The following is a 21,335-nucleotide window of genomic DNA, read 5'->3' as shown; positions in this document are numbered from 1 at the left end:
ACAGACTAGGTGTTCTTACCAGGAGACACGCGTTTGGAGGCCTCTTTTTCAACCCCCAGAGGCGCAAAAAAAACCAAAAAGAGTGTGCATCGACCGGGAATCGAACCCGGGTCACCCGCGTGGCAGGCGAGTATTCTACCACTAGACCACCGATGCTTCACACTAACAGTGCCTTTTCTTAGCTTCTCATTCTTAAGTTAAAGAAGACAGCTGGCAAGGAGGAAGTGTTCAGTTGACGTGTCCATTTACTCCATATGGATGCAAATGCAGTGTCCTCTTCATTTAAATACAATTTGTTATCAGTGCTTCATAGATTGTAGACCCTCGTTGCATAAGACAGAAATACATTTCCAAAGCCCAATTTCATTCAGTTTGTGACGTAAGCCGTCTCGTTTAGTGGCGTGCCTCGAAGCGTGGCCAATCAATCAGCAAATTTCATTAAGATGCCTATTCAACAAAGCTTAGCATGGTCAGCGTCGGTGGTGTAAAGGTTAGCATGGTTGCCTTCCAAGCAGTCGATCCGGGTTCGATTCCCGGCCGACGCAACTTTTTATTCCTGCAGGAACATAGCTAGAGAAACGTCGAGTTCATCTCTGACTGAAGAAAGTACAAATGAATTACTCCATGACTATACATCATGTTGATATATATAATTTGCTGTGGACACTTTCTGTTATCTCAGCCATGCTGTGAAGTGAAATATTGTGTGTAATCCAACGTAGAACTGACGGTATTACTGCTTCATTGACAGCCTGACACCGATTGCTGTGGGACAATGCTAAAAGCTGCACAACATTCCGTCCTTACATCAACTTCAATGTAAATGGACACGTTCTCTCATTCCAACGTTCTGATATATATAGAAAGACTCACCTGTGACCTCACAATGTCCTGACGTCACAGAAACGTGACATCACTGACAACAATCACATTGCGTCACAGACTAGGTGTTCTTACCAGGAGACACGCGTTTGGAGGCCTCTTTTTCAACCCCCAGAGGCGCAAAAAAAACCAAAAGAGTGTGCATCGACCGGGAATCGAACCCGGGTCACCCGCGTGGCAGGCGAGTATTCTACCACTAGACCAGCGATGCTTCACACTAACAGTGCCTTTTCTTAGCTTCTCATTCTTAAGTTAAAGAAGACAGCTGGCAAGGAGGAAGTGTTCAGTTGACAGAAACGTGACATCACTGACAACAATCACATTACGTCACAGACTAGGTGTTCTTACCAGGAGACACGCGTTTGGAGGCCTCTTTTTCAACCCCCAGAGGCGCAAAAAAAACCAAAAGAGTGTGCATCGACCGGGAATCGAACCCGGGTCACCCGCGTGGCAGGCGAGTATTCTACCACTAGACCACCGATGCTTCACACTAACAGTGCCTTTTCTTAGCTTCTCATTCTTAAGTTAAAGAAGACAGCTGGCAAGGAGGAAGTGTTCAGTTGACGTGTCCATTTACTCCATATGGATGCAAATGCAGTGTCCTCTTCATTTAAATACAATTTGTTATCAGTGCTTCGTAGATTGTAGACCCTCGTTGCATAAGACAGAAATACATTTCCAAAGCCCAATTTCATTCAGTTTGTGACGTAAGCCGTCTCGTTTAGTGGCGTGCCTCGAAGCGTGGCCAATCAATCAGCAAATTTCATTAAGATGCCTATTCAACAAAGCTTAGCATGGTCAGCGTCGGTGGTGTAAAGGTTAGCATGGTTGCCTTCCAAGCAGTCGATCCGGGTTCGATTCCCGGCCGACGCAACTTTTTATTCCTGCAGGAACATAGCTAGAGAAACGTCGAGTTCATCTCTGACTGAAGAAAGTACAAATGAATTACTCCATGACTATACATCATGTTGATATATATAATTTGCTGTGGACACTTTCTGTTATCTCAGCCATGCTGTGAAGTGAAATATTGTGTGTAATCCAACGTAGAACTGACGGTATTACTGCTTCATTGACAGCCTGACACCGATTGCTGTGGGACAATGCTAAAAGCTGCACAACATTCCGTCCTTACATCAACTTCAATGTAAATGGACACGTTCTCTCATTCCAACGTTCTGATATATATAGAAAGACTCACCTGTGACCTCACAATGTCCTGACGTCACAGAAACGTGACATCACTGACAACAATCACATTGCGTCACAGACTAGGTGTTCTTACCAGGAGACACGCGTTTGGAGGCCTCTTTTTCAACCCCCAGAGGCGCAAAAAAAACCAAAAAGAGTGTGCATCGACCGGGAATCGAACCCGGGTCACCCGCGTGGCAGGCGAGTATTCTACCACTAGACCACCGATGCTTCACACTAACAGTGCCTTTTCTTAGCTTCTCATTCTTAAGTTAAAGAAGACAGCTGGCAAGGAGGAAGTGTTCAGTTGACGTGTCCATTTACTCCATATGGATGCAAATGCAGTGTCCTCTTCATTTAAATACAATTTGTTATCAGTGCTTCGTAGATTGTAGACCCTCGTTGCATAAGACAGAAATACATTTCCAAAGCCCAATTTCATTCAGTTTGTGACGTAAGCCGTCTCGTTTAGTGGCGTGCCTCGAAACGTGGCCAATCAATCAGCAAATTTCATTAAGATGCCTATTCAACCAATCCTAGCATGGTCAGCGTTGGTGGTGTAAAGGTTAGCATGGTTGCCTTCCAAGCAGTCGATCCGGGTTCGATTCCCGGCCGACGCAACTTTTTATTCCTGCAGGAACATAGCTAGAGAAACGTCGAGTTCATCTCTGACTGAAGAAAGTACAAATGAATTACTCCATGACTATACATCATGTTGATATATATAATTTGCTGTGGACACTTTCTGTTATCTCAGCCATGCTGTGAAGTGAAATATTGTGTGTAATCCAACGTAGAACTGACGGTATTACTGCTTCATTGACAGCCTGACACCGATTGCTGTGGGACAATGCTAAAAGCTGCACAACATTCCGTCCTTACATCAACTTCAATGTAAATGGACACGTTCTCTCATTCCAACGTTCTGATATATATAGAAAGACTCACCTGTGACCTCACAATGTCCTGACGTCACAGAAACGTGACATCACTGACAACAATCACATTGCGTCACAGACTAGGTGTTCTTACCAGGAGACACGCGTTTGGAGGCCTCTTTTTCAACCCCCAGAGGCGCAAAAAAAACCAAAAGAGTGTGCATCGACCGGGAATCGAACCCGGGTCACCCGCGTGGCAGGCGAGTATTCTACCACTAGACCAGCGATGCTTCACACTAACAGTGCCTTTTCTTAGCTTCTCATTCTTAAGTTAAAGAAGACAGCTGGCAAGGAGGAAGTGTTCAGTTGACGTGTCCATTTACTCCATATGGATGCAAATGCAGTGTCCTCTTCATTTAAATACAATTTGTTATCAGTGCTTCGTAGATTGTAGACCCTCGTTGCATAAGACAGAAATACATTTCCAAAGCCCAATTTCATTCAGTTTGTGACGTAAGCCGTCTCGTTTAGTGGCGTGCCTCGAAGCGTGGCCAATCAATCAGCAAATTTCATTAAGATGCCTATTCAACCAATCCTAGCATGGTCAGCGTCGGTGGTGTAAAGGTTAGCATGGTTGCCTTCCAAGCAGTCGATCCGGGTTCGATTCCCGGCCGACGCAACTTTTTATTCCTGCAGGAACATAGCTAGAGAAACGTCGAGTTCATCTCTGACTGAAGAAAGTACAAATGAATTACTCCATGACTATACATCATGTTGATATATATAATTTGCTGTGGACACTTTCTGTTATCTCAGCCATGCTGTGAAGTGAAATATTGTGTGTAATCCCACGTAGAACTGACGGTATTACTGCTTCATTGACAGCCTGACACCGATTGCTGTGGGACAATGCTAAAAGCTGCACAACATTCCGTCCTTACATCAACTTCAATGTAAATGGACACGTTCTCTCATTCCAACGTTCTGATATATATAGAAATACTCACCTGTGACCTCACAATGTCCTGACGTCACAGAAACGTGACATCACTGACAACAATCACATTGCGTCACAGACTAGGTGTTCTTACCAGGAGACACGCGTTTGGAGGCCTCTTTTTCAACCCCCAGAGGCGCAAAAAAACCAAAAAGAGTGTGCATCGACCGGGAATCGAACCCGGGTCACCCGCGTGGCAGGCGAGTATTCTACCACTAGACCACCGATGCTTCACACTAACAGTGCCTTTTCTTAGCTTCCCATTCTTAAGTTAAAGAAGACAGCTGGCAAGGAGGAAGTGTTCAGTTGACGTGTCCATTTACTCCATATGGATGCAAATGCAGTGTCCTCTTCATTTAAATACAATTTGTTATCAGTGCTTCGTAGATTGTAGACCCTCGTTGCATAAGACAGAAATACATTTCCAAAGCCCAATTTCATTCAGTTTGTGACGTAAGCCGTCTCGTTTAGTGGCGTGCCTCGAAGCGTGGCCAATCAATCAGCAAATTTCATTAAGATGCCTATTCAACAAAGCTTAGCATGGTCAGCGTCGGTGGTGTAAAGGTTAGCATGGTTGCCTTCCAAGCAGTCGATCCGGGTTCGCTTCCCGGCCGACGCAACTTTTTATTCCTGCAGGAACATAGCTAGAGAAACGTCGAGTTCATCTCTGACTGAAGAAAGTACAAATGAATTACTCCATGACTATACATCATGTTGATATATATAATTTGCTGTGGACACTTTCTGTTATCTCAGCCATGCTGTGAAGTGAAATATTGTGTGTAATCCAAGGTAGAACTGACGGTATTACTGCTTCATTGACAGCCTGACACCGATTGCTGTGGGACAATGCTAAATGCTGCACAACATTCCGTCCTTACATCAACTTCAATGTAAATGGACACGTTCTCTCATTCCAACGTTCTGATATATATAGAAAGACTCACCTGTGAGCTCACAATGTCCTGACGTCACAGAAACGTAACATCACTGACAACAATCACATTGCGTCACAGACTAGGTGTTCTTACCAGGAGACACGCGTTTGGAGGCCTCTTTTTCAACCCCCAGAGGCGCAAAAAAAACCAAAAGAGTGTGCATCGACCGGGAATCGAACCCGGGTCACCCGCGTGGCAGGCGAGTATTCTACCACTAGACCAGCGATGCTTCACACTAACAGTGCCTTTTCTTAGCTTCTCATTCTTAAGTTAAAGAAGACAGCTGGCAAGGAGGAAGTGTTCAGTTGACGTGTCCATTTACTCCATATGGATGCAAATGCAGTGTCCTCTTCATTTAAATACAATTTGTTATCAGTGCTTCGTAGATTGTAGACCCTCGTTGCATAAGACAGAAATACATTTCCAAAGCCCAATTTCATTCAGTTTGTGACGTAAGCCGTCTCGTTTAGTGGCGTGCCTCGAAGCGTTACCAATCAATCAGCAAATTTCATTAAGATGCCTATTCAACAAAGCTTAGCATGGTCAGCGTCGGTGGTGTAAAGGTTAGCATGGTTGCCTTCCAAGCAGTCGATCCGGGTTCGATTCCCGGCCGACGCAACTTTTTATTCCTGCAGGAACATAGCTAGAGAAACGTCGAGTTCATCTCTGACTGAAGAAAGTACAAATGAATTACTCCATGACTATACATCATGTTGATATATATAATTTGCTGTGGACACTTTCTGTTATCTCAGCCATGCTGTGAAGTGAAATATTGTGTGTAATCCAACGTAGAACTGACGGTATTACTGCTTCATTGACAGCCTGACACCGATTGCTGTGGGACAATGCTAAAAGCTGCACAACATTCCGTCCTTACATCAACTTCAATGTAAATGGACACGTTCTCTCATTCCAACGTTCTGATATATATAGAAAGACTCACCTGTGAGCTCACAATGTCCTGACGTCACAGAAACGTGACATCACTGACAACAATCACATTGCGTCACAGACTAGGTGTTCTTACCAGGAGACACGCGTTTGGAGGCCTCTTTTTCAACCCCCAGAGGCGCAAAAAAAACCAAAAAGAGTGTGCATCGACCGGGAATCGAACCCGGGTCACCCGCGTGGCAGGCGAGTATTCTACCACTAGACCACCGATGCTTCACACTAGCAGTGCCTTTTCTTAGCTTCTCATTCTTAAGTTAAAGAAGACAGCTGGCAAGGAGGAAGTGTTCAGTTGACGTGTCCATTTACTCCATATGGATGCAAATGCAGTGTCCTCTTCATTTAAATACAATTTGTTATCAGTGCTTCGTAGATTGTAGACCCTCGTTGCATAAGACAGAAATACATTTCCAAAGCCCAATTTCATTCAGTTTGTGACGTAAGCCGTCTCGTTTAGTGGCGTGCCTCGAAGCGTGGCCAATCAATCAGCAAATTTCATTAAGATGCCTATTCAACCAATCCTAGCATGGTCAGCGTTGGTGGTGTAAAGGTTAGCATGGTTGCCTTCCAAGCAGTCGATCCGGGTTCGATTCCCGGCCGACGCAACTTTTTATTCCTGCAGGAACATAGCTAGAGAAACGTCGAGTTCATCTCTGACTGAAGAAAGTACAAATGAATTACTCCATGACTATACATCATGTTGATATATATAATTTGCTGTGGACACTTTCTGTTATCTCAGCCATGCTGTGAAGTGAAATATTGTGTGTAATCCAAGGTAGAACTGACGGTATTACTGCTTCATTGACAGCCTGACACCGATTGCTGTGGGACAATGCTAAATGCTGCACAACATTCCGTCCTTACATCAACTTCAATGTAAATGGACACGTTCTCTCATTCCAACGTTCTGATATATATAGAAAGACTCACCTGTGAGCTCACAATGTCCTGACGTCACAGAAACGTGACATCACTGACAACAATCACATTGCGTCACAGACTAGGTGTTCTTACCAGGAGACACGCGTTTGGAGGCCTCTTTTTCAACCCCCAGAGGCGCAAAAAAAACCAAAAGAGTGTGCATCGACCGGGAATCGAACCCGGGTCACCCGCGTGGCAGGCGAGTATTCTACCACTAGACCACCGATGCTTCACACTAACAGTGCCTTTTCTTAGCTTCCCATTCTTAAGTTAAAGAAGACAGCTGGCAAGGAGGAAGTGTTCAGTTGACGTGTCCATTTACTCCATATGGATGCAAATGCAGTGTCCTCTTCATTTAAATACAATTTGTTATCAGTGCTTCGTAGATTGTAGACCCTCGTTGCATAAGACAGAAATACATTTCCAAAGCCCAATTTCATTCAGTTTGTGACGTAAGCCGTCTCGTTTAGTGGCGTGCCTCGAAGCGTGGCCAATCAATCAGCAAATTTCATTAAGATGCCTATTCAACCAATCCTAGCATGGTCAGCGTTGGTGGTGTAAAGGTTAGCATGGTTGCCTTCCAAGCAGTCGATCCGGGTTCGATTCCCGGCCGACGCAACTTTTTATTCCTGCAGGAACATAGCTAGAGAAACGTCGAGTTCATCTCTGACTGAAGAAAGTACAAATGAATTACTCCATGACTATACATCATGTTGATATATATAATTTGCTGTGGACACTTTCTGTTATCTCAGCCATGCTGTGAAGTGAAATATTGTGTGTAATCCAAGGTAGAAGTGACGGTATTACTGCTTCATTGACAGCCTGACACCGATTGCTGTGGGACAATGCTAAAAGCTGCACAACATTCCGTCCTTACATCAACTTCAATGTAAATGGACACGTTCTCTCATTCCAACGTTCTGATATATATAGAAAGACTCACCTGTGACCTCACAATGTCCTGACGTCACAGAAACGTGACATCACTGACAACAATCACATTGCGTCACAGACTAGGTGTTCTTACCAGGAGACACGCGTTTGGAGGCCTCTTTTTCAACCCCCAGAGGCGCAAAAAAAACCAAAAGAGTGTGCATCGACCGGGAATCGAACCCGGGTCACCCGCGTGGCAGGCGAGTATTCTACCACTAGACCACCGATGCTTCACACTAACAGTGCCTTTTCTTAGCTTCTCATTCTTAAGTTAAAGAAGACAGCTGGCAAGGAGGAAGTGTTCAGTTGACGTGTCCATTTACTCCATATGGATGCAAATGCAGTGTCCTCTTCATTTAAATACAATTTGTTATCAGTGCTTCGTAGATTGTAGACCCTCGTTGCATAAGACAGAAATACATTTCCAAAGCCCAATTTCATTCAGTTTGTGACGTAAGCCGTCTCGTTTAGTGGCGTGCCTCGAAGCGTGGCCAATCAATCAGCAAATTTCATTAAGATGCCTATTCAACCAATCCTAGCATGGTCAGCGTCGGTGGTGTAAAGGTTAGCATGGTTGCCTTCCAAGCAGTCGATCCGGGTTCGATTCCCGGCCGACGCAACTTTTTATTCCTGCAGGAACATAGCTAGAGAAACGTCGAGTTCATCTCTGACTGAAGAAAGTACAAATGAATTACTCCATGACTATACATCATGTTGATATATATAATTTGCTGTGGACACTTTCTGTTATCTCAGCCATGCTGTGAAGTGAAATATTGTGTGTAATCCCACGTAGAACTGACGGTATTACTGCTTCATTGACAGCCTGACACCGATTGCTGTGGGACAATGCTAAAAGCTGCACAACATTCCGTCCTTACATCAACTTCAATGTAAATGGACACGTTCTCTCATTCCAACGTTCTGATATATATAGAAAGACTCACCTGTGACCTCACAATGTCCTGACGTCACAGAAACGTGACATCACTGACAACAATCACATTGCGTCACAGACTAGGTGTTCTTACCAGGAGACACGCGTTTGGAGGCCTCTTTTTCAACCCCCAGAGGCGCAAAAAAACCAAAAAGAGTGTGCATCGACCGGGAATCGAACCCGGGTCACCCGCGTGGCAGGCGAGTATTCTACCACTAGACCACCGATGCTTCACACTAACAGTGCCTTTTCTTAGCTTCCCATTCTTAAGTTAAAGAAGACAGCTGGCAAGGAGGAAGTGTTCAGTTGACGTGTCCATTTACTCCATATGGATGCAAATGCAGTGTCCTCTTCATTTAAATACAATTTGTTATCAGTGCTTCGTAGATTGTAGACCCTCGTTGCATAAGACAGAAATACATTTCCAAAGCCCAATTTCATTCAGTTTGTGACGTAAGCCGTCTCGTTTAGTGGCGTGCCTCGAAGCGTGGCCAATCAATCAGCAAATTTCATTAAGATGCCTATTCAACAAAGCTTAGCATGGTCAGCGTCGGTGGTGTAAAGGTTAGCATGGTTGCCTTCCAAGCAGTCGATCCGGGTTCGATTCCCGGCCGACGCAACTTTTTATTCCTGCAGGAACATAGCTAGAGAAACGTCGAGTTCATCTCTGACTGAAGAAAGTACAAATGAATTACTCCATGACTATACATCATGTTGATATATATAATTTGCTGTGGACACTTTCTGTTATCTCAGCCATGCTGTGAAGTGAAATATTGTGTGTAATCCAACGTAGAACTGACGGTATTACTGCTTCATTGACAGCCTGACACCGATTGCTGTGGGACAATGCTAAAAGCTGCACAACATTCCGTCCTTACATCAACTTCAATGTAAATGGACACGTTCTCTCATTCCAACGTTCTGATATATATAGAAAGACTCACCTGTGACCTCACAATGTCCTGACGTCACAGAAACGTGACATCACTGACAACAATCACATTGCGTCACAGACTAGGTGTTCTTACCAGGAGACACGCGTTTGGAGGCCTCTTTTTCAACCCCCAGAGGCGCAAAAAAAACCAAAAGAGTGTGCATCGACCGGGAATCGAACCCGGGTCACCCGCGTGGCAGGCGAGTATTCTACCACTAGACCAGCGATGCTTCACACTAACAGTGCCTTTTCTTAGCTTCTCATTCTTAAGTTAAAGAAGACAGCTGGCAAGGAGGAAGTGTTCAGTTGACGTGTCCATTTACTCCATATGGATGCAAATGCAGTGTCCTCTTCATTTAAATACAATTTGTTATCAGTGCTTCGTAGATTGTAGACCCTCGTTGCATAAGACAGAAATACATTTCCAAAGCCCAATTTCATTCAGTTTGTGACGTAAGCCGTCTCGTTTAGTGGCGTGCCTCGAAGCGTGGCCAATCAATCAGCAAATTTCATTAAGATGCCTATTCAACCAATCCTAGCATGGTCAGCGTCGGTGGTGTAAAGGTTAGCATGGTTGCCTTCCAAGCAGTCGATCCGGGTTCGATTCCCGGCCGACGCAACTTTTTATTCCTGCAGGAACATAGCTAGAGAAACGTCGAGTTCATCTCTGACTGAAGAAAGTACAAATGAATTACTCCATGACTATACATCATGTTGATATATATAATTTGCTGTGGACACTTTCTGTTATCTCAGCCATGCTGTGAAGTGAAATATTGTGTGTAATCCCACGTAGAACTGACGGTATTACTGCTTCATTGACAGCCTGACACCGATTGCTGTGGGACAATGCTAAAAGCTGCACAACATTCCGTCCTTACATCAACTTCAATGTAAATGGACACGTTCTCTCATTCCAACGTTCTGATATATATAGAAATACTCACCTGTGACCTCACAATGTCCTGACGTCACAGAAACGTGACATCACTGACAACAATCACATTGCGTCACAGACTAGGTGTTCTTACCAGGAGACACGCGTTTGGAGGCCTCTTTTTCAACCCCCAGAGGCGCAAAAAAACCAAAAAGAGTGTGCATCGACCGGGAATCGAACCCGGGTCACCCGCGTGGCAGGCGAGTATTCTACCACTAGACCACCGATGCTTCACACTAACAGTGCCTTTTCTTAGCTTCTCATTCTTAAGTTAAAGAAGACAGCTGGCAAGGAGGAAGTGTTCAGTTGACGTGTCCATTTACTCCATATGGATGCAAATGCAGTGTCCTCTTCATTTAAATACAATTTGTTATCAGTGCTTCGTAGATTGTAGACCCTCGTTGCATAAGACAGAAATACATTTCCAAAGCCCAATTTCATTCAGTTTGTGACGTAAGCCGTCTCGTTTAGTGGCGTGCCTCGAAGCGTGGCCAATCAATCAGCAAATTTCATTAAGATGCCTATTCAACCAATCCTAGCATGGTCAGCGTCGGTGGTGTAAAGGTTAGCATGGTTGCCTTCCAAGCAGTCGATCCGGGTTCGATTCCCGGCCGACGCAACTTTTTATTCCTGCAGGAACATAGCTAGAGAAACGTCGAGTTCATCTCTGACTGAAGAAAGTACAAATGAATTACTCCATGACTATACATCATGTTGATATATATAATTTGCTGTGGACACTTTCTGTTATCTCAGCCATGCTGTGAAGTGAAATATTGTGTGTAATCCAACGTAGAACTGACGGTATTACTGCTTCATTGACAGCCTGACACCGATTGCTGTGGGACAATGCTAAAAGCTGCACAACATTCCGTTCTTACATCAACTTCAATGTAAATGGACACGTTCTCTCATTCCAACGTTCTGATATATATAGAAAGACTCACCTGTGACCTCACAATGTCCTGACGTCACAGAAACGTGACATCACTGACAACAATCACATTGCGTCACAGACTAGGTGTTCTTACCAGGAGACACGCGTTTGGAGGCCTCTTTTTCAACCCCCAGAGGCGCAAAAAAAACCAAAAGAGTGTGCATCGACCGGGAATCGAACCCGGGTCACCCGCGTGGCAGGCGAGTATTCTACCACTAGACCACCGATGCTTCACACTAACAGTGCCTTTTCTTAGCTTCTCATTCTTAAGTTAAAGAAGACAGCTGGCAAGGAGGAAGTGTTCAGTTGACGTGTCCATTTACTCCATATGGATGCAAATGCAGTGTCCTCTTCATTTAAATACAATTTGTTATCAGTGCTTCGTAGATTGTAGACCCTCGTTGCATAAGACAGAAATACATTTCCAAAGCCCAATTTCATTCAGTTTGTGACGTAAGCCGTCTCGTTTAGTGGCGTGCCTCGAAGCGTGGCCAATCAATCAGCAAATTTCATTAAGATGCCTATTCAACCAATCCTAGCATGGTCAGCGTCGGTGGTGTAAAGGTTAGCATGGTTGCCTTCCAAGCAGTCGATCCGGGTTCGATTCCCGGCCGACGCAACTTTTTATTCCTGCAGGAACATAGCTAGAGAAACGTCGAGTTCATCTCTGACTGAAGAAAGTACAAATGAATTACTCCATGACTATACATCATGTTGATATATATAATTTGCTGTGGACACTTTCTGTTATCTCAGCCATGCTGTGAAGTGAAATATTGTGTGTAATCCCACGTAGAACTGACGGTATTACTGCTTCATTGACAGCCTGACACCGATTGCTGTGGGACAATGCTAAAAGCTGCACAACATTCCGTCCTTACATCAACTTCAATGTAAATGGACACGTTCTCTCATTCCAACGTTCTGATATATATAGAAAGACTCACCTGTGACCTCACAATGTCCTGACGTCACAGAAACGTGACATCACTGACAACAATCACATTGCGTCACAGACTAGGTGTTCTTACCAGGAGACACGCGTTTGGAGGCCTCTTTTTCAACCCCCAGAGGCGCAAAAAAACCAAAAAGCGTGTGCATCGACCGGGAATCGAACCCGGGTCACCCGCGTGGCAGGCGAGTATTCTACCACTAGACCACCGATGCTTCACACTAACAGTGCCTTTTCTTAGCTTCCCATTCTTAAGTTAAAGAAGACAGCTGGCAAGGAGGAAGTGTTCAGATGACGTGTCCATTTACTCCATATGGATGCAAATGCAGTGTCCTCTTCATTTAAATACAATTTGTTATCAGTGCTTCGTAGATTGTAGACCCTCGTTGCATAAGACAGAAATACATTTCCAAAGCCCAATTTCATTCAGTTTGTGACGTAAGCCGTCTCGTTTAGTGGCGTGCCTCGAAGCGTGGCCAATCAATCAGCAAATTTCATTAAGATGCCTATTCAACAAAGCTTAGCATGGTCAGCGTCGGTGGTGTAAAGGTTAGCATGGTTGCCTTCCAAGCAGTCGATCCGGGTTCGATTCCCGGCCGACGCAACTTTTTATTCCTGCAGGAACATAGCTAGAGAAACGTCGAGTTCATCTCTGACTGAAGAAAGTACAAATGAATTACTCCATGACTATACATCATGTTGATATATATAATTTGCTGTGGACACTTTCTGTTATCTCAGCCATGCTGTGAAGTGAAATATTGTGTGTAATCCAACGTAGAACTGACGGTATTACTGCTTCATTGACAGCCTGACACCGATTGCTGTGGGACAATGCTAAAAGCTGCACAACATTCCGTCCTTACATCAACTTCAATGTAAATGGACACGTTCTCTCATTCCAACGTTCTGATATATATAGAAAGACTCACCTGTGACCTCACAATGTCCTGACGTCACAGAAACGTGACATCACTGACAACAATCACATTGCGTCACAGACTAGGTGTTCTTACCAGGAGACACGCGTTTGGAGGCCTCTTTTTCAACCCCCAGAGGCGCAAAAAAAACCAAAAGAGTGTGCATCGACCGGGAATCGAACCCGGGTCACCCGCGTGGCAGGCGAGTATTCTACCACTAGACCACCGATGCTTCACACTAACAGTGCCTTTTCTTAGCTTCTCATTCTTAAGTTAAAGAAGACAGCTGGCAAGGAGGAAGTGTTCAGTTGACGTGTCCATTTACTCCATATGGATGCAAATGCAGTGTCCTCTTCATTTAAATACAATTTGTTATCAGTGCTTCGTAGATTGTAGACCCTCGTTGCATAAGACAGAAATACATTTCCAAAGCCCAATTTCATTCAGTTTGTGACCAAAGCCGTCTCGTTTAGTGGCGTGCCTCGAAGCGTGGCCAATCAATCAGCAAATTTCATTAAGATGCCTATTCAACCAATCCTAGCGTGGTCAGCGTCGGTGGTGTAAAGGTTAGCATGGTTGCCTTCCAAGCAGTCGATCCGGGTTCGATTCCCGGCCGACGCAACTTTTTATTCCTGCAGGAACATAGCTAGAGAAACGTCGAGTTCATCTCTGACTGAAGAAAGTACAAATGAATTACTCCATGACTATACATCATGTTGATATATATAATTTGCTGTGGACACTTTCTGTTATCTCAGCCATGCTGTGAAGTGAAATAATGTGTGTAATCCAACGTAGAACTGACGGTATTACTGCTTCATTGACAGCCTGACACCGATTGCTGTGGGACAATGCTAAAAGCTGCACAACATTCCGTCCTTACATCAACTTCAATGTAAATGGACACGTTCTCTCATTCCAACGTTCTGATATATATAGAAAGACTCACCTGTGACCTCACAATGTCCTGACGTCACAGAAACGTGACATCACTGACAACAATCACATTGCGTCACAGACTAGGTGTTCTTACCAGGAGACACGCGTTTGGAGGCCTCTTTTTCAACCCCCAGAGGCGCAAAAAATACCAAAAAGAGTGTGCATCGACCGGGAATCGAACCCGGGTCACCCGCGTGGCAGGCGAGTATTCTACCACTAGACCACCGATGCTTCACACTAACAGTGCCTTTTCTTAGCTTCTCATTCTTAAGTTAAAGAAGACAGCTGGCAAGGAGGAAGTGTTCAGTTGACGTGTCCATTTACTCCATATGGATGCAAATGCAGTGTCCTCTTCATTTAAATACAATTTGTTATCAGTGCTTCGTAGATTGTAGACCCTCGTTGCATAAGACAGAAATACATTTCCAAAGCCCAATTTCATTCAGTTTGTGACCAAAGCCGTCTCGTTTAGTGGCGTGCCTCGAAGCGTGGCCAATCAATCAGCAAATTTCATTAAGATGCCTATTCAACCAATCCTAGCATGGTCAGCGTCGGTGGTGTAAAGGTTAGCATGGTTGCCTTCCAAGCAGTCGATCCGGGTTCGATTCCCGGCCGACGCAACTTTTTATTCCTGCAGGAACATAGCTAGAGAAACGTCGAGTTCATCTCTGACTGAAGAAAGTACAAATGAATTACTCCATGACTATACATCATGTTGATATATATAATTTGCTGTGGACACTTTCTGTTATCTCAGCCATGCTGTGAAGTGAAATATTGTGTGTAATCCAACGTAGAACTGACGGTATTACTGCTTCATTGACAGCCTGACACCGATTGCTGTGGGACAATGCTAAAAGCTGCACAACATTCCGTTCTTACATCAACTTCAATGTAAATGGACACGTTCTCTCATTCCAACGTTCTGATATATATAGAAAGACTCACCTGTGACCTCACAATGTCCTGACGTCACAGAAACGTGACATCACTGACAACAATCACATTGCGTCACAGACTAGGTGTTCTTACCAGGAGACACGCGTTTGGAGGCCTCTTTTTCAACCCCCAGAGGCGCAAAAAAAACCAAAAGAGTGTGCATCGACCGGGAATCGAACCCGGGTCACCCGCGTGGCAGGCGAGTATTCTACCACTAGACCACCGATGCTTCACACTAACAGTGCCTTTTCTTAGCTTCTCATTCTTAAGTTAAAGAAGACAGCTGGCAAGGAGGAAGTGTTCAGTTGACGTGTCCATTTACTCCATATGGATGCAAATGCAGTGTCCTCTTCATTTAAATACAATTTGTTATCAGTGCTTCGTAGATTGTAGACCCTCGTTGCATAAGACAGAAATACATTTCCAAAGCCCAATTTCATTCAGTTTGTGACGTAAGCCGTCTCGTTTAGTGGCGTGCCTCGAAGCGTGGCCAATCAATCAGCAAATTTCATTAAGATGCCTATTCAACCAATCCTAGCATGGTCAGCGTCGGTGGTGTAAAGGTTAGCATGGTTGCCTTCCAAGCAGTCGATCCGGGTTCGATTCCCGGCCGACGCAACTTTTTATTCCTGCAGGAACATAGCTAGAGAAACGTCGAGTTCATCTCTGACTGAAGAAAGTACAAATGAATTACTCCATGACTATACATCATGTTGATATATATAATTTGCTGTGGACACTTTCTGTTATCTCAGCCATGCTGTGAAGTGAAATATTGTGTGTAATCCCACGTAGAACTGACGGTATTACTGCTTCATTGACAGCCTGACACCGATTGCTGTGGGACAATGCTAAAAGCTGCACAACATTCCGTCCTTACATCAACTTCAATGTAAATGGACACGTTCTCTCATTCCAACGTTCTGATATATATAGAAAGACTCACCTGTGACCTCACAATGTCCTGACGTCACAGAAACGTGACATCACTGACAACAATCACATTGCGTCACAGACTAGGTGTTCTTACCAGGAGACACGCGTTTGGAGGCCTCTTTTTCAACCCCCAGAGGCGCAAAAAAAACCAAAAGAGTGTGCATCGACCGGGAATCGAACCCGGGTCACCCGCGTGGCAGGCGAGTATTCTACCACTAGACCACCGATGCTTCACACTAACAGTGCCTTTTCTTAGCTTCTCATTCTTAAGTTAAAGAAGACAGCTGGCAAGGAGGAAGTGTTCAGTTGACGTGTCCATTTACTCCATATGGATGCAAATGCAGTGTCCTCTTCATTTAAATACAATTTGTTATCAGTGCTTCGTAGATTGTAGACCCTCGTTGCATAAGACAGAAATACATTTCCAAAGCCCAATTTCATTCAGTTTGTGACGTAAGCCGTCTCGTTTAGTGGCGTGCCTCGAAGCGTGGCCAATCAATCAGCAAATTTCATTAAGATGCCTATTCAACCAATCCTAGCATGGTCAGCGTCGGTGGTGTAAAGGTTAGCATGGTTGCCTTCCAAGCAGTCGATCCGGGTTCGATTCCCGGCCGACGCAACTTTTTATTCCTGCAGGAACATAGCTAGAGAAACGTCGAGTTCATCTCTGACTGAAGAAAGTACAAATGAATTACTCCATGACTATACATCATGTTGATATATATAATTTGCTGTGGACACTTTCTGTTATCTCAGCCATGCTGTGAAGTGAAATATTGTGTGTAATCCCACGTAGAACTGACGGTATTACTGCTTCATTGACAGCCTGACACCGATTGCTGTGGGACAATGCTAAAAGCTGCACAACATTCCGTCCTTACATCAACTTCAATGTAAATGGACACGTTCTCTCATTCCAACGTTCTGATATATATAGAAAGACTCACCTGTGACCTCACAATGTCCTGACGTCACAGAAACGTGACATCACTGACAACAATCACATTGCGTCACAGACTAGGTGTTCTTACCAGGAGACACGCGTTTGGAGGCCTCTTTTTCAACCCCCAGAGGCGCAAAAAAAACCAAAAGAGTGTGCATCGACCGGGAATCGAACCCGGGTCACCCGCGTGGCAGGCGAGTATTCTACCACTAGACCACCGATGCTTCACACTAACAGTGCCTTTTCTTAGCTTCTCATTCTTAAGTTAAAGAAGACAGCTGGCAAGGAGGAAGTGTTCAGTTGACGTGTCCATTTACTCCATATGGATGCAAATGCAGTGTCCTCTTCATTTAAATACAATTTGTTATCAGTGCTTCGTAGATTGTAGACCCTCGTTGCATAAGACAGAAATACATTTCCAAAGCCCAATTTCATTCAGTTTGTGACGTAAGCCGTCTCGTTTAGTGGCGTGCCTCGAAGCGTGGCCAATCAATCAGCAAATTTCATTAAGATGCCTATTCAACCAATCCTAGCATGGTCAGCGTCGGTGGTGTAAAGGTTAGCATGGTTGCCTTCCAAGCAGTCGATCCGGGTTCGATTCCCGGCCGACGCAACTTTTTATTCCTGCAGGAACATAGCTAGAGAAACGTCGAGTTCATCTCTGACTGAAGAAAGTACAAATGAATTACTCCATGACTATACATCATGTTGATATATATAATTTGCTGTGGACACTTTCTGTTATCTCAGCCATGCTGTGAAGTGAAATATTGTGTGTAATCCAACGTAGAACTGACGGTATTACTGCTTCATTGACAGCCTGACACCGATTGCTGTGGGACAATGCTAAAAGCTGCACAACATTCCGTCCTTACATCAACTTCAATGTAAATGGACACGTTCTCTCATTCCAACGTTCTGATATATATAGAAAGACTCACCTGTGACCTCACAATGTCCTGACGTCACAGAAACGTGACATCACTGACAACAATCACATTGCGTCACAGACTAGGTGTTCTTACCAGGAGACACGCGTTTGGAGGCCTCTTTTTCAACCCCCAGAGGCGCAAAAAATACCAAAAAGAGTGTGCATCGACCGGGAATCGAACCCGGGTCACCCGCGTGGCAGGCGAGTATTCTACCACTAGACCACCGATGCTTCACACTAACAGTGCCTTTTCTTAGCTTCTCATTCTTAAGTTAAAGAAGACAGCTGGCAAGGAGGAAGTGTTCAGTTGACGTGTCCATTTACTCCATATGGATGCAAATGCAGTGTCCTCTTCATTTAAATACAATTTGTTATCAGTGCTTCGTAGATTGTAGACCCTCGTTGCATAAGACAGAAATACATTTCCAAAGCCCAATTTCATTCAGTTTGTGACGTAAGCCGTCTCGTTTAGTGGCGTGCCTCGAAGCGTGGCCAATCAATCAGCAAATTTCATTAAGATGCCTATTCAACCAATCCTAGCATGGTCAGCGTCGGTGGTGTAAAGGTTAGCATGGTTGCCTTCCAAGCAGTCGATCCGGGTTCGATTCCCGGCCGACGCAACTTTTTATTCCTGCAGGAACATAGCTAGAGAAACGTCGAGTTCATCTCTGACTGAAGAAAGTACAAATGAATTACTCCATGACTATACATCATGTTGATATATATAATTTGCTGTGGACACTTTCTGTTATCTCAGCCATGCTGTGAAGTGAAATATTGTGTGTAATCCAACGTAGAACTGACGGTATTACTGCTTCATTGACAGCCTGACACCGATTGCTGTGGGACAATGCTAAAAGCTGCACAACATTCCGTCCTTACATCAACTTCAATGTAAATGGACACGTTCTCTCATTCCAACGTTCTGATATATATAGAAAGACTCACCTGTGACCTCACAATGTCCTGACGTCACAGAAACGTGACATCACTGACAACAATCACATTGCGTTACAGACTAGGTGTTCTTACCAGGAGACACGCGTTTGGAGGCCTCTTTTTCAACCCCCAGAGGCGCAAAAAATACCAAAAAGAGTGTGCATCGACCGGGAATCGAACCCGGGTCACCCGCGTGGCAGGCGAGTATTCTACCACTAGACCACCGATGCTTCACACTAACAGTGCCTTTTCTTAGCTTCTCATTCTTAAGTTAAAGAAGACAGCTGGCAAGGAGGAAGTGTTCAGTTGACGTGTCCATTTACTCCATATGGATGCAAATGCAGTGTCCTCTTCATTTAAATACAATTTGTTATCAGTGCTTCGTAGATTGTAGACCCTCGTTGCATAAGACAGAAATACATTTCCAAAGCCCAATTTCATTCAGTTTGTGACCAAAGCCGTCTCGTTTAGTGGCGTGCCTGGAAGCGTGGCCAATCAATCAGCAAATTTCATTAAGATGCCTATTCAACCAATCCTAGCATGGTCAGCGTCGGTGGTGTAAAGGTTAGCATGGTTGCCTTCCAAGCAGTCGATCCGGGTTCGATTCCCGGCCGACGCAACTTTTTATTCCTGCAGGAACATAGCTAGAGAAACGTCGAGTTCATCTCTGACTGAAGAAAGTACAAATGAATTACTCCATGACTATACATCATGTTGATATATATAATTTGCTGTGGACACTTTCTGTTATCTCAGCCATGCTGTGAAGTGAAATAATGTGTGTAATCCAACGTAGAACTGACGGTATTACTGCTTCATTGACAGCCTGACACCGATTGCTGTGGGACAATGCTAAAAGCTGCACAACATTCCGTCCTTACATCAACTTCAATGTAAATGGACACGTTCTCTCATTCCAACGTTCTGATATATATAGAAAGACTCACCTGTGACCTCACAATGTCCTGACGTCACAGAAACGTGACATCACTGACAACAATCACATTGCGTCACAGACTAGGTGTTCTTACCAGGAGACACGCGTTTGGAGGCCTCTTTTTCAACCCCCAGAGGCGCAAAAAATACCAAAAAGAGTGTGCATCGACCGGGAATCGAACCCGGGTCACCCGCGTGGCAGGCGAGTATTCTACCACTAGACCACCGATGCTTCACACTAACAGTGCCTTTTCTTAGCTTCTCATTCTTAAGTTAAAGAAGACAGCTGGCAAGGAGGAAGTGTTCAGTTGACGTGTCCATTTACTCCATATGGATGCAAATGCAGTGTCCTCTTCATTTAAATACAATTTGTTATCAGTGCTTCGTAGATTGTAGACCCTCGTTGCATAAGACAGAAATACATTTCCAAAGCCCAATTTCATTCAGTTTGTGACCAAAGCCGTCTCGTTTAGTGGCGTGCCTCGAAGCGTGGCCAATCAATCAGCAAATTTCATTAAGATGCCTATTCAACAAAGCTTAGCATGGTCAGCGTCGGTGGTGTAAAGGTTAGCATGGTTGCCTTCCAAGCAGTCGATCCGGGTTCGATTCCCGGCCGACGCAACTTTTTATTCCTGCAGGAACATAGCTAGAGAAACGTCGAGTTCATCTCTGACTGAAGAAAGTACAAATGAATTACTCCATGACTATACATCATGTTGATATATATAATTTGCTGTGGACACTTTCTGTTATCTCAGCCATGCTGTGAAGTGAAATATTGTGTGTAATCCCACGTAGAACTGACGGTATTACTGCTTCATTGACAGCCTGACACCGATTGTTGTGGGACAATGCTAAAAGCTGCACAACATTCCGTCCTTACATCAACTTCAATGTAAATGGACACGTTCTCTCATTCCAACGTTCTGATATATATAGAAAGACTCACCTGTGACCTCACAATGTCCTGACGTCACAGAAACGTGACATCACTGACAACAATCACATTGCGTCACAGACTAGGTGTTCTTACCAGGAGACACGCGTTTGGAGGCCTCTTTTTCAACCCCCAGAGGCGCAAAAAAAACCAAAAAGAGTGTGCATCGACCGGGAATCGAACCCGGGTCACCCGCGTGGCAGGCGAGTATTCTACCACTAGACCACCGATGCTTCACACTAACAGTGCCTTTTCTTAGCTTCTCATTCTTAAGTTAAAGAAGACAGCTGGCAAGGAGGAAGTGTTCAGTTGACGTGTCCATTTACTCCATATGGATGCAAATGCAGTGTCCTCTTCATTTAAATACAATTTGTTATCAGTGCTTCGTAGATTGTAGACCCTCGTTGCATAAGACAGAAATACATTTCCAAAGCCCAATTTCATTCAGTTTGTGACCTAAGCCGTCTCGTTTAGTGGCGTGCCTCGAAGCGTGGCCAATCAATCAGCAAATTTCATTA

The 21,335-nt window shown here is 44.4% G+C and overlaps 45 non-coding genes across 45 annotated transcripts; 21 read left to right on the top strand and 24 right to left on the bottom strand.

Annotated features, from left to right (window-relative positions):
* Positions 1–85: 85 nt before the first annotated feature.
* On the bottom strand, positions 86–156 carry Trnag-gcc (transfer RNA glycine (anticodon GCC)). Its single transcript has one exon. It is a non-coding gene; the product is annotated as a tRNA-Gly (tRNA).
* A 317-nt stretch (positions 157–473) lies between these two features.
* Positions 474–545, top strand: Trnag-ucc (transfer RNA glycine (anticodon UCC)). The gene has a single exon. It is a non-coding gene; the product is annotated as a tRNA-Gly (tRNA).
* Positions 546–1,022: 477 nt separating this feature from the next.
* Positions 1,023–1,093, bottom strand: Trnag-gcc (transfer RNA glycine (anticodon GCC)). Its single transcript has one exon. It is a non-coding gene; the product is annotated as a tRNA-Gly (tRNA).
* A 202-nt stretch (positions 1,094–1,295) lies between these two features.
* Positions 1,296–1,366, bottom strand: Trnag-gcc (transfer RNA glycine (anticodon GCC)). Its single transcript has one exon. It is a non-coding gene; the product is annotated as a tRNA-Gly (tRNA).
* A 317-nt stretch (positions 1,367–1,683) lies between these two features.
* On the top strand, positions 1,684–1,755 carry Trnag-ucc (transfer RNA glycine (anticodon UCC)). The gene has a single exon. It is a non-coding gene; the product is annotated as a tRNA-Gly (tRNA).
* Positions 1,756–2,233: 478 nt separating this feature from the next.
* Positions 2,234–2,304, bottom strand: Trnag-gcc (transfer RNA glycine (anticodon GCC)). Its single transcript has one exon. It is a non-coding gene; the product is annotated as a tRNA-Gly (tRNA).
* A 317-nt stretch (positions 2,305–2,621) lies between these two features.
* On the top strand, positions 2,622–2,693 carry Trnag-ucc (transfer RNA glycine (anticodon UCC)). The gene has a single exon. It is a non-coding gene; the product is annotated as a tRNA-Gly (tRNA).
* A 477-nt stretch (positions 2,694–3,170) lies between these two features.
* Trnag-gcc (transfer RNA glycine (anticodon GCC)) lies at positions 3,171–3,241 on the bottom strand. Its single transcript has one exon. It is a non-coding gene; the product is annotated as a tRNA-Gly (tRNA).
* Positions 3,242–3,558: 317 nt separating this feature from the next.
* On the top strand, positions 3,559–3,630 carry Trnag-ucc (transfer RNA glycine (anticodon UCC)). Its single transcript has one exon. It is a non-coding gene; the product is annotated as a tRNA-Gly (tRNA).
* Positions 3,631–4,107: 477 nt separating this feature from the next.
* On the bottom strand, positions 4,108–4,178 carry Trnag-gcc (transfer RNA glycine (anticodon GCC)). The gene has a single exon. It is a non-coding gene; the product is annotated as a tRNA-Gly (tRNA).
* Positions 4,179–5,044: 866 nt separating this feature from the next.
* Trnag-gcc (transfer RNA glycine (anticodon GCC)) lies at positions 5,045–5,115 on the bottom strand. Its single transcript has one exon. It is a non-coding gene; the product is annotated as a tRNA-Gly (tRNA).
* Positions 5,116–5,432: 317 nt separating this feature from the next.
* Positions 5,433–5,504, top strand: Trnag-ucc (transfer RNA glycine (anticodon UCC)). The gene has a single exon. It is a non-coding gene; the product is annotated as a tRNA-Gly (tRNA).
* Positions 5,505–5,982: 478 nt separating this feature from the next.
* Trnag-gcc (transfer RNA glycine (anticodon GCC)) lies at positions 5,983–6,053 on the bottom strand. The gene has a single exon. It is a non-coding gene; the product is annotated as a tRNA-Gly (tRNA).
* A 317-nt stretch (positions 6,054–6,370) lies between these two features.
* Positions 6,371–6,442, top strand: Trnag-ucc (transfer RNA glycine (anticodon UCC)). The gene has a single exon. It is a non-coding gene; the product is annotated as a tRNA-Gly (tRNA).
* A 477-nt stretch (positions 6,443–6,919) lies between these two features.
* Trnag-gcc (transfer RNA glycine (anticodon GCC)) lies at positions 6,920–6,990 on the bottom strand. Its single transcript has one exon. It is a non-coding gene; the product is annotated as a tRNA-Gly (tRNA).
* A 317-nt stretch (positions 6,991–7,307) lies between these two features.
* Positions 7,308–7,379, top strand: Trnag-ucc (transfer RNA glycine (anticodon UCC)). The gene has a single exon. It is a non-coding gene; the product is annotated as a tRNA-Gly (tRNA).
* A 477-nt stretch (positions 7,380–7,856) lies between these two features.
* On the bottom strand, positions 7,857–7,927 carry Trnag-gcc (transfer RNA glycine (anticodon GCC)). The gene has a single exon. It is a non-coding gene; the product is annotated as a tRNA-Gly (tRNA).
* Positions 7,928–8,244: 317 nt separating this feature from the next.
* Trnag-ucc (transfer RNA glycine (anticodon UCC)) lies at positions 8,245–8,316 on the top strand. The gene has a single exon. It is a non-coding gene; the product is annotated as a tRNA-Gly (tRNA).
* A 477-nt stretch (positions 8,317–8,793) lies between these two features.
* Positions 8,794–8,864, bottom strand: Trnag-gcc (transfer RNA glycine (anticodon GCC)). The gene has a single exon. It is a non-coding gene; the product is annotated as a tRNA-Gly (tRNA).
* Positions 8,865–9,181: 317 nt separating this feature from the next.
* Trnag-ucc (transfer RNA glycine (anticodon UCC)) lies at positions 9,182–9,253 on the top strand. Its single transcript has one exon. It is a non-coding gene; the product is annotated as a tRNA-Gly (tRNA).
* A 477-nt stretch (positions 9,254–9,730) lies between these two features.
* Trnag-gcc (transfer RNA glycine (anticodon GCC)) lies at positions 9,731–9,801 on the bottom strand. Its single transcript has one exon. It is a non-coding gene; the product is annotated as a tRNA-Gly (tRNA).
* Positions 9,802–10,118: 317 nt separating this feature from the next.
* Trnag-ucc (transfer RNA glycine (anticodon UCC)) lies at positions 10,119–10,190 on the top strand. Its single transcript has one exon. It is a non-coding gene; the product is annotated as a tRNA-Gly (tRNA).
* A 477-nt stretch (positions 10,191–10,667) lies between these two features.
* On the bottom strand, positions 10,668–10,738 carry Trnag-gcc (transfer RNA glycine (anticodon GCC)). Its single transcript has one exon. It is a non-coding gene; the product is annotated as a tRNA-Gly (tRNA).
* A 317-nt stretch (positions 10,739–11,055) lies between these two features.
* Trnag-ucc (transfer RNA glycine (anticodon UCC)) lies at positions 11,056–11,127 on the top strand. Its single transcript has one exon. It is a non-coding gene; the product is annotated as a tRNA-Gly (tRNA).
* Positions 11,128–11,604: 477 nt separating this feature from the next.
* Positions 11,605–11,675, bottom strand: Trnag-gcc (transfer RNA glycine (anticodon GCC)). Its single transcript has one exon. It is a non-coding gene; the product is annotated as a tRNA-Gly (tRNA).
* Positions 11,676–11,992: 317 nt separating this feature from the next.
* Positions 11,993–12,064, top strand: Trnag-ucc (transfer RNA glycine (anticodon UCC)). The gene has a single exon. It is a non-coding gene; the product is annotated as a tRNA-Gly (tRNA).
* Positions 12,065–12,541: 477 nt separating this feature from the next.
* Positions 12,542–12,612, bottom strand: Trnag-gcc (transfer RNA glycine (anticodon GCC)). Its single transcript has one exon. It is a non-coding gene; the product is annotated as a tRNA-Gly (tRNA).
* A 317-nt stretch (positions 12,613–12,929) lies between these two features.
* Trnag-ucc (transfer RNA glycine (anticodon UCC)) lies at positions 12,930–13,001 on the top strand. The gene has a single exon. It is a non-coding gene; the product is annotated as a tRNA-Gly (tRNA).
* Positions 13,002–13,478: 477 nt separating this feature from the next.
* Positions 13,479–13,549, bottom strand: Trnag-gcc (transfer RNA glycine (anticodon GCC)). Its single transcript has one exon. It is a non-coding gene; the product is annotated as a tRNA-Gly (tRNA).
* Positions 13,550–13,866: 317 nt separating this feature from the next.
* Positions 13,867–13,938, top strand: Trnag-ucc (transfer RNA glycine (anticodon UCC)). Its single transcript has one exon. It is a non-coding gene; the product is annotated as a tRNA-Gly (tRNA).
* Positions 13,939–14,416: 478 nt separating this feature from the next.
* Trnag-gcc (transfer RNA glycine (anticodon GCC)) lies at positions 14,417–14,487 on the bottom strand. Its single transcript has one exon. It is a non-coding gene; the product is annotated as a tRNA-Gly (tRNA).
* A 317-nt stretch (positions 14,488–14,804) lies between these two features.
* Positions 14,805–14,876, top strand: Trnag-ucc (transfer RNA glycine (anticodon UCC)). Its single transcript has one exon. It is a non-coding gene; the product is annotated as a tRNA-Gly (tRNA).
* Positions 14,877–15,353: 477 nt separating this feature from the next.
* Positions 15,354–15,424, bottom strand: Trnag-gcc (transfer RNA glycine (anticodon GCC)). The gene has a single exon. It is a non-coding gene; the product is annotated as a tRNA-Gly (tRNA).
* Positions 15,425–15,741: 317 nt separating this feature from the next.
* Positions 15,742–15,813, top strand: Trnag-ucc (transfer RNA glycine (anticodon UCC)). Its single transcript has one exon. It is a non-coding gene; the product is annotated as a tRNA-Gly (tRNA).
* Positions 15,814–16,290: 477 nt separating this feature from the next.
* On the bottom strand, positions 16,291–16,361 carry Trnag-gcc (transfer RNA glycine (anticodon GCC)). Its single transcript has one exon. It is a non-coding gene; the product is annotated as a tRNA-Gly (tRNA).
* A 317-nt stretch (positions 16,362–16,678) lies between these two features.
* Positions 16,679–16,750, top strand: Trnag-ucc (transfer RNA glycine (anticodon UCC)). The gene has a single exon. It is a non-coding gene; the product is annotated as a tRNA-Gly (tRNA).
* Positions 16,751–17,227: 477 nt separating this feature from the next.
* Trnag-gcc (transfer RNA glycine (anticodon GCC)) lies at positions 17,228–17,298 on the bottom strand. The gene has a single exon. It is a non-coding gene; the product is annotated as a tRNA-Gly (tRNA).
* Positions 17,299–17,615: 317 nt separating this feature from the next.
* On the top strand, positions 17,616–17,687 carry Trnag-ucc (transfer RNA glycine (anticodon UCC)). The gene has a single exon. It is a non-coding gene; the product is annotated as a tRNA-Gly (tRNA).
* A 478-nt stretch (positions 17,688–18,165) lies between these two features.
* On the bottom strand, positions 18,166–18,236 carry Trnag-gcc (transfer RNA glycine (anticodon GCC)). The gene has a single exon. It is a non-coding gene; the product is annotated as a tRNA-Gly (tRNA).
* A 317-nt stretch (positions 18,237–18,553) lies between these two features.
* Positions 18,554–18,625, top strand: Trnag-ucc (transfer RNA glycine (anticodon UCC)). Its single transcript has one exon. It is a non-coding gene; the product is annotated as a tRNA-Gly (tRNA).
* Positions 18,626–19,103: 478 nt separating this feature from the next.
* Positions 19,104–19,174, bottom strand: Trnag-gcc (transfer RNA glycine (anticodon GCC)). Its single transcript has one exon. It is a non-coding gene; the product is annotated as a tRNA-Gly (tRNA).
* Positions 19,175–19,491: 317 nt separating this feature from the next.
* Trnag-ucc (transfer RNA glycine (anticodon UCC)) lies at positions 19,492–19,563 on the top strand. Its single transcript has one exon. It is a non-coding gene; the product is annotated as a tRNA-Gly (tRNA).
* Positions 19,564–20,041: 478 nt separating this feature from the next.
* Positions 20,042–20,112, bottom strand: Trnag-gcc (transfer RNA glycine (anticodon GCC)). The gene has a single exon. It is a non-coding gene; the product is annotated as a tRNA-Gly (tRNA).
* A 317-nt stretch (positions 20,113–20,429) lies between these two features.
* Positions 20,430–20,501, top strand: Trnag-ucc (transfer RNA glycine (anticodon UCC)). Its single transcript has one exon. It is a non-coding gene; the product is annotated as a tRNA-Gly (tRNA).
* Positions 20,502–20,979: 478 nt separating this feature from the next.
* Trnag-gcc (transfer RNA glycine (anticodon GCC)) lies at positions 20,980–21,050 on the bottom strand. Its single transcript has one exon. It is a non-coding gene; the product is annotated as a tRNA-Gly (tRNA).
* Positions 21,051–21,335: the final 285 nt, after the last annotated feature.

The sequence above is a fragment of the Haliotis asinina genome, chromosome 6 (genome assembly GCF_037392515.1).
Source record: "Haliotis asinina isolate JCU_RB_2024 chromosome 6, JCU_Hal_asi_v2, whole genome shotgun sequence".
NCBI lineage: Eukaryota > Metazoa > Mollusca > Gastropoda > Lepetellida > Haliotidae > Haliotis > Haliotis asinina.
This window is presented reverse-complemented; position numbering and strand designations above follow the sequence as displayed.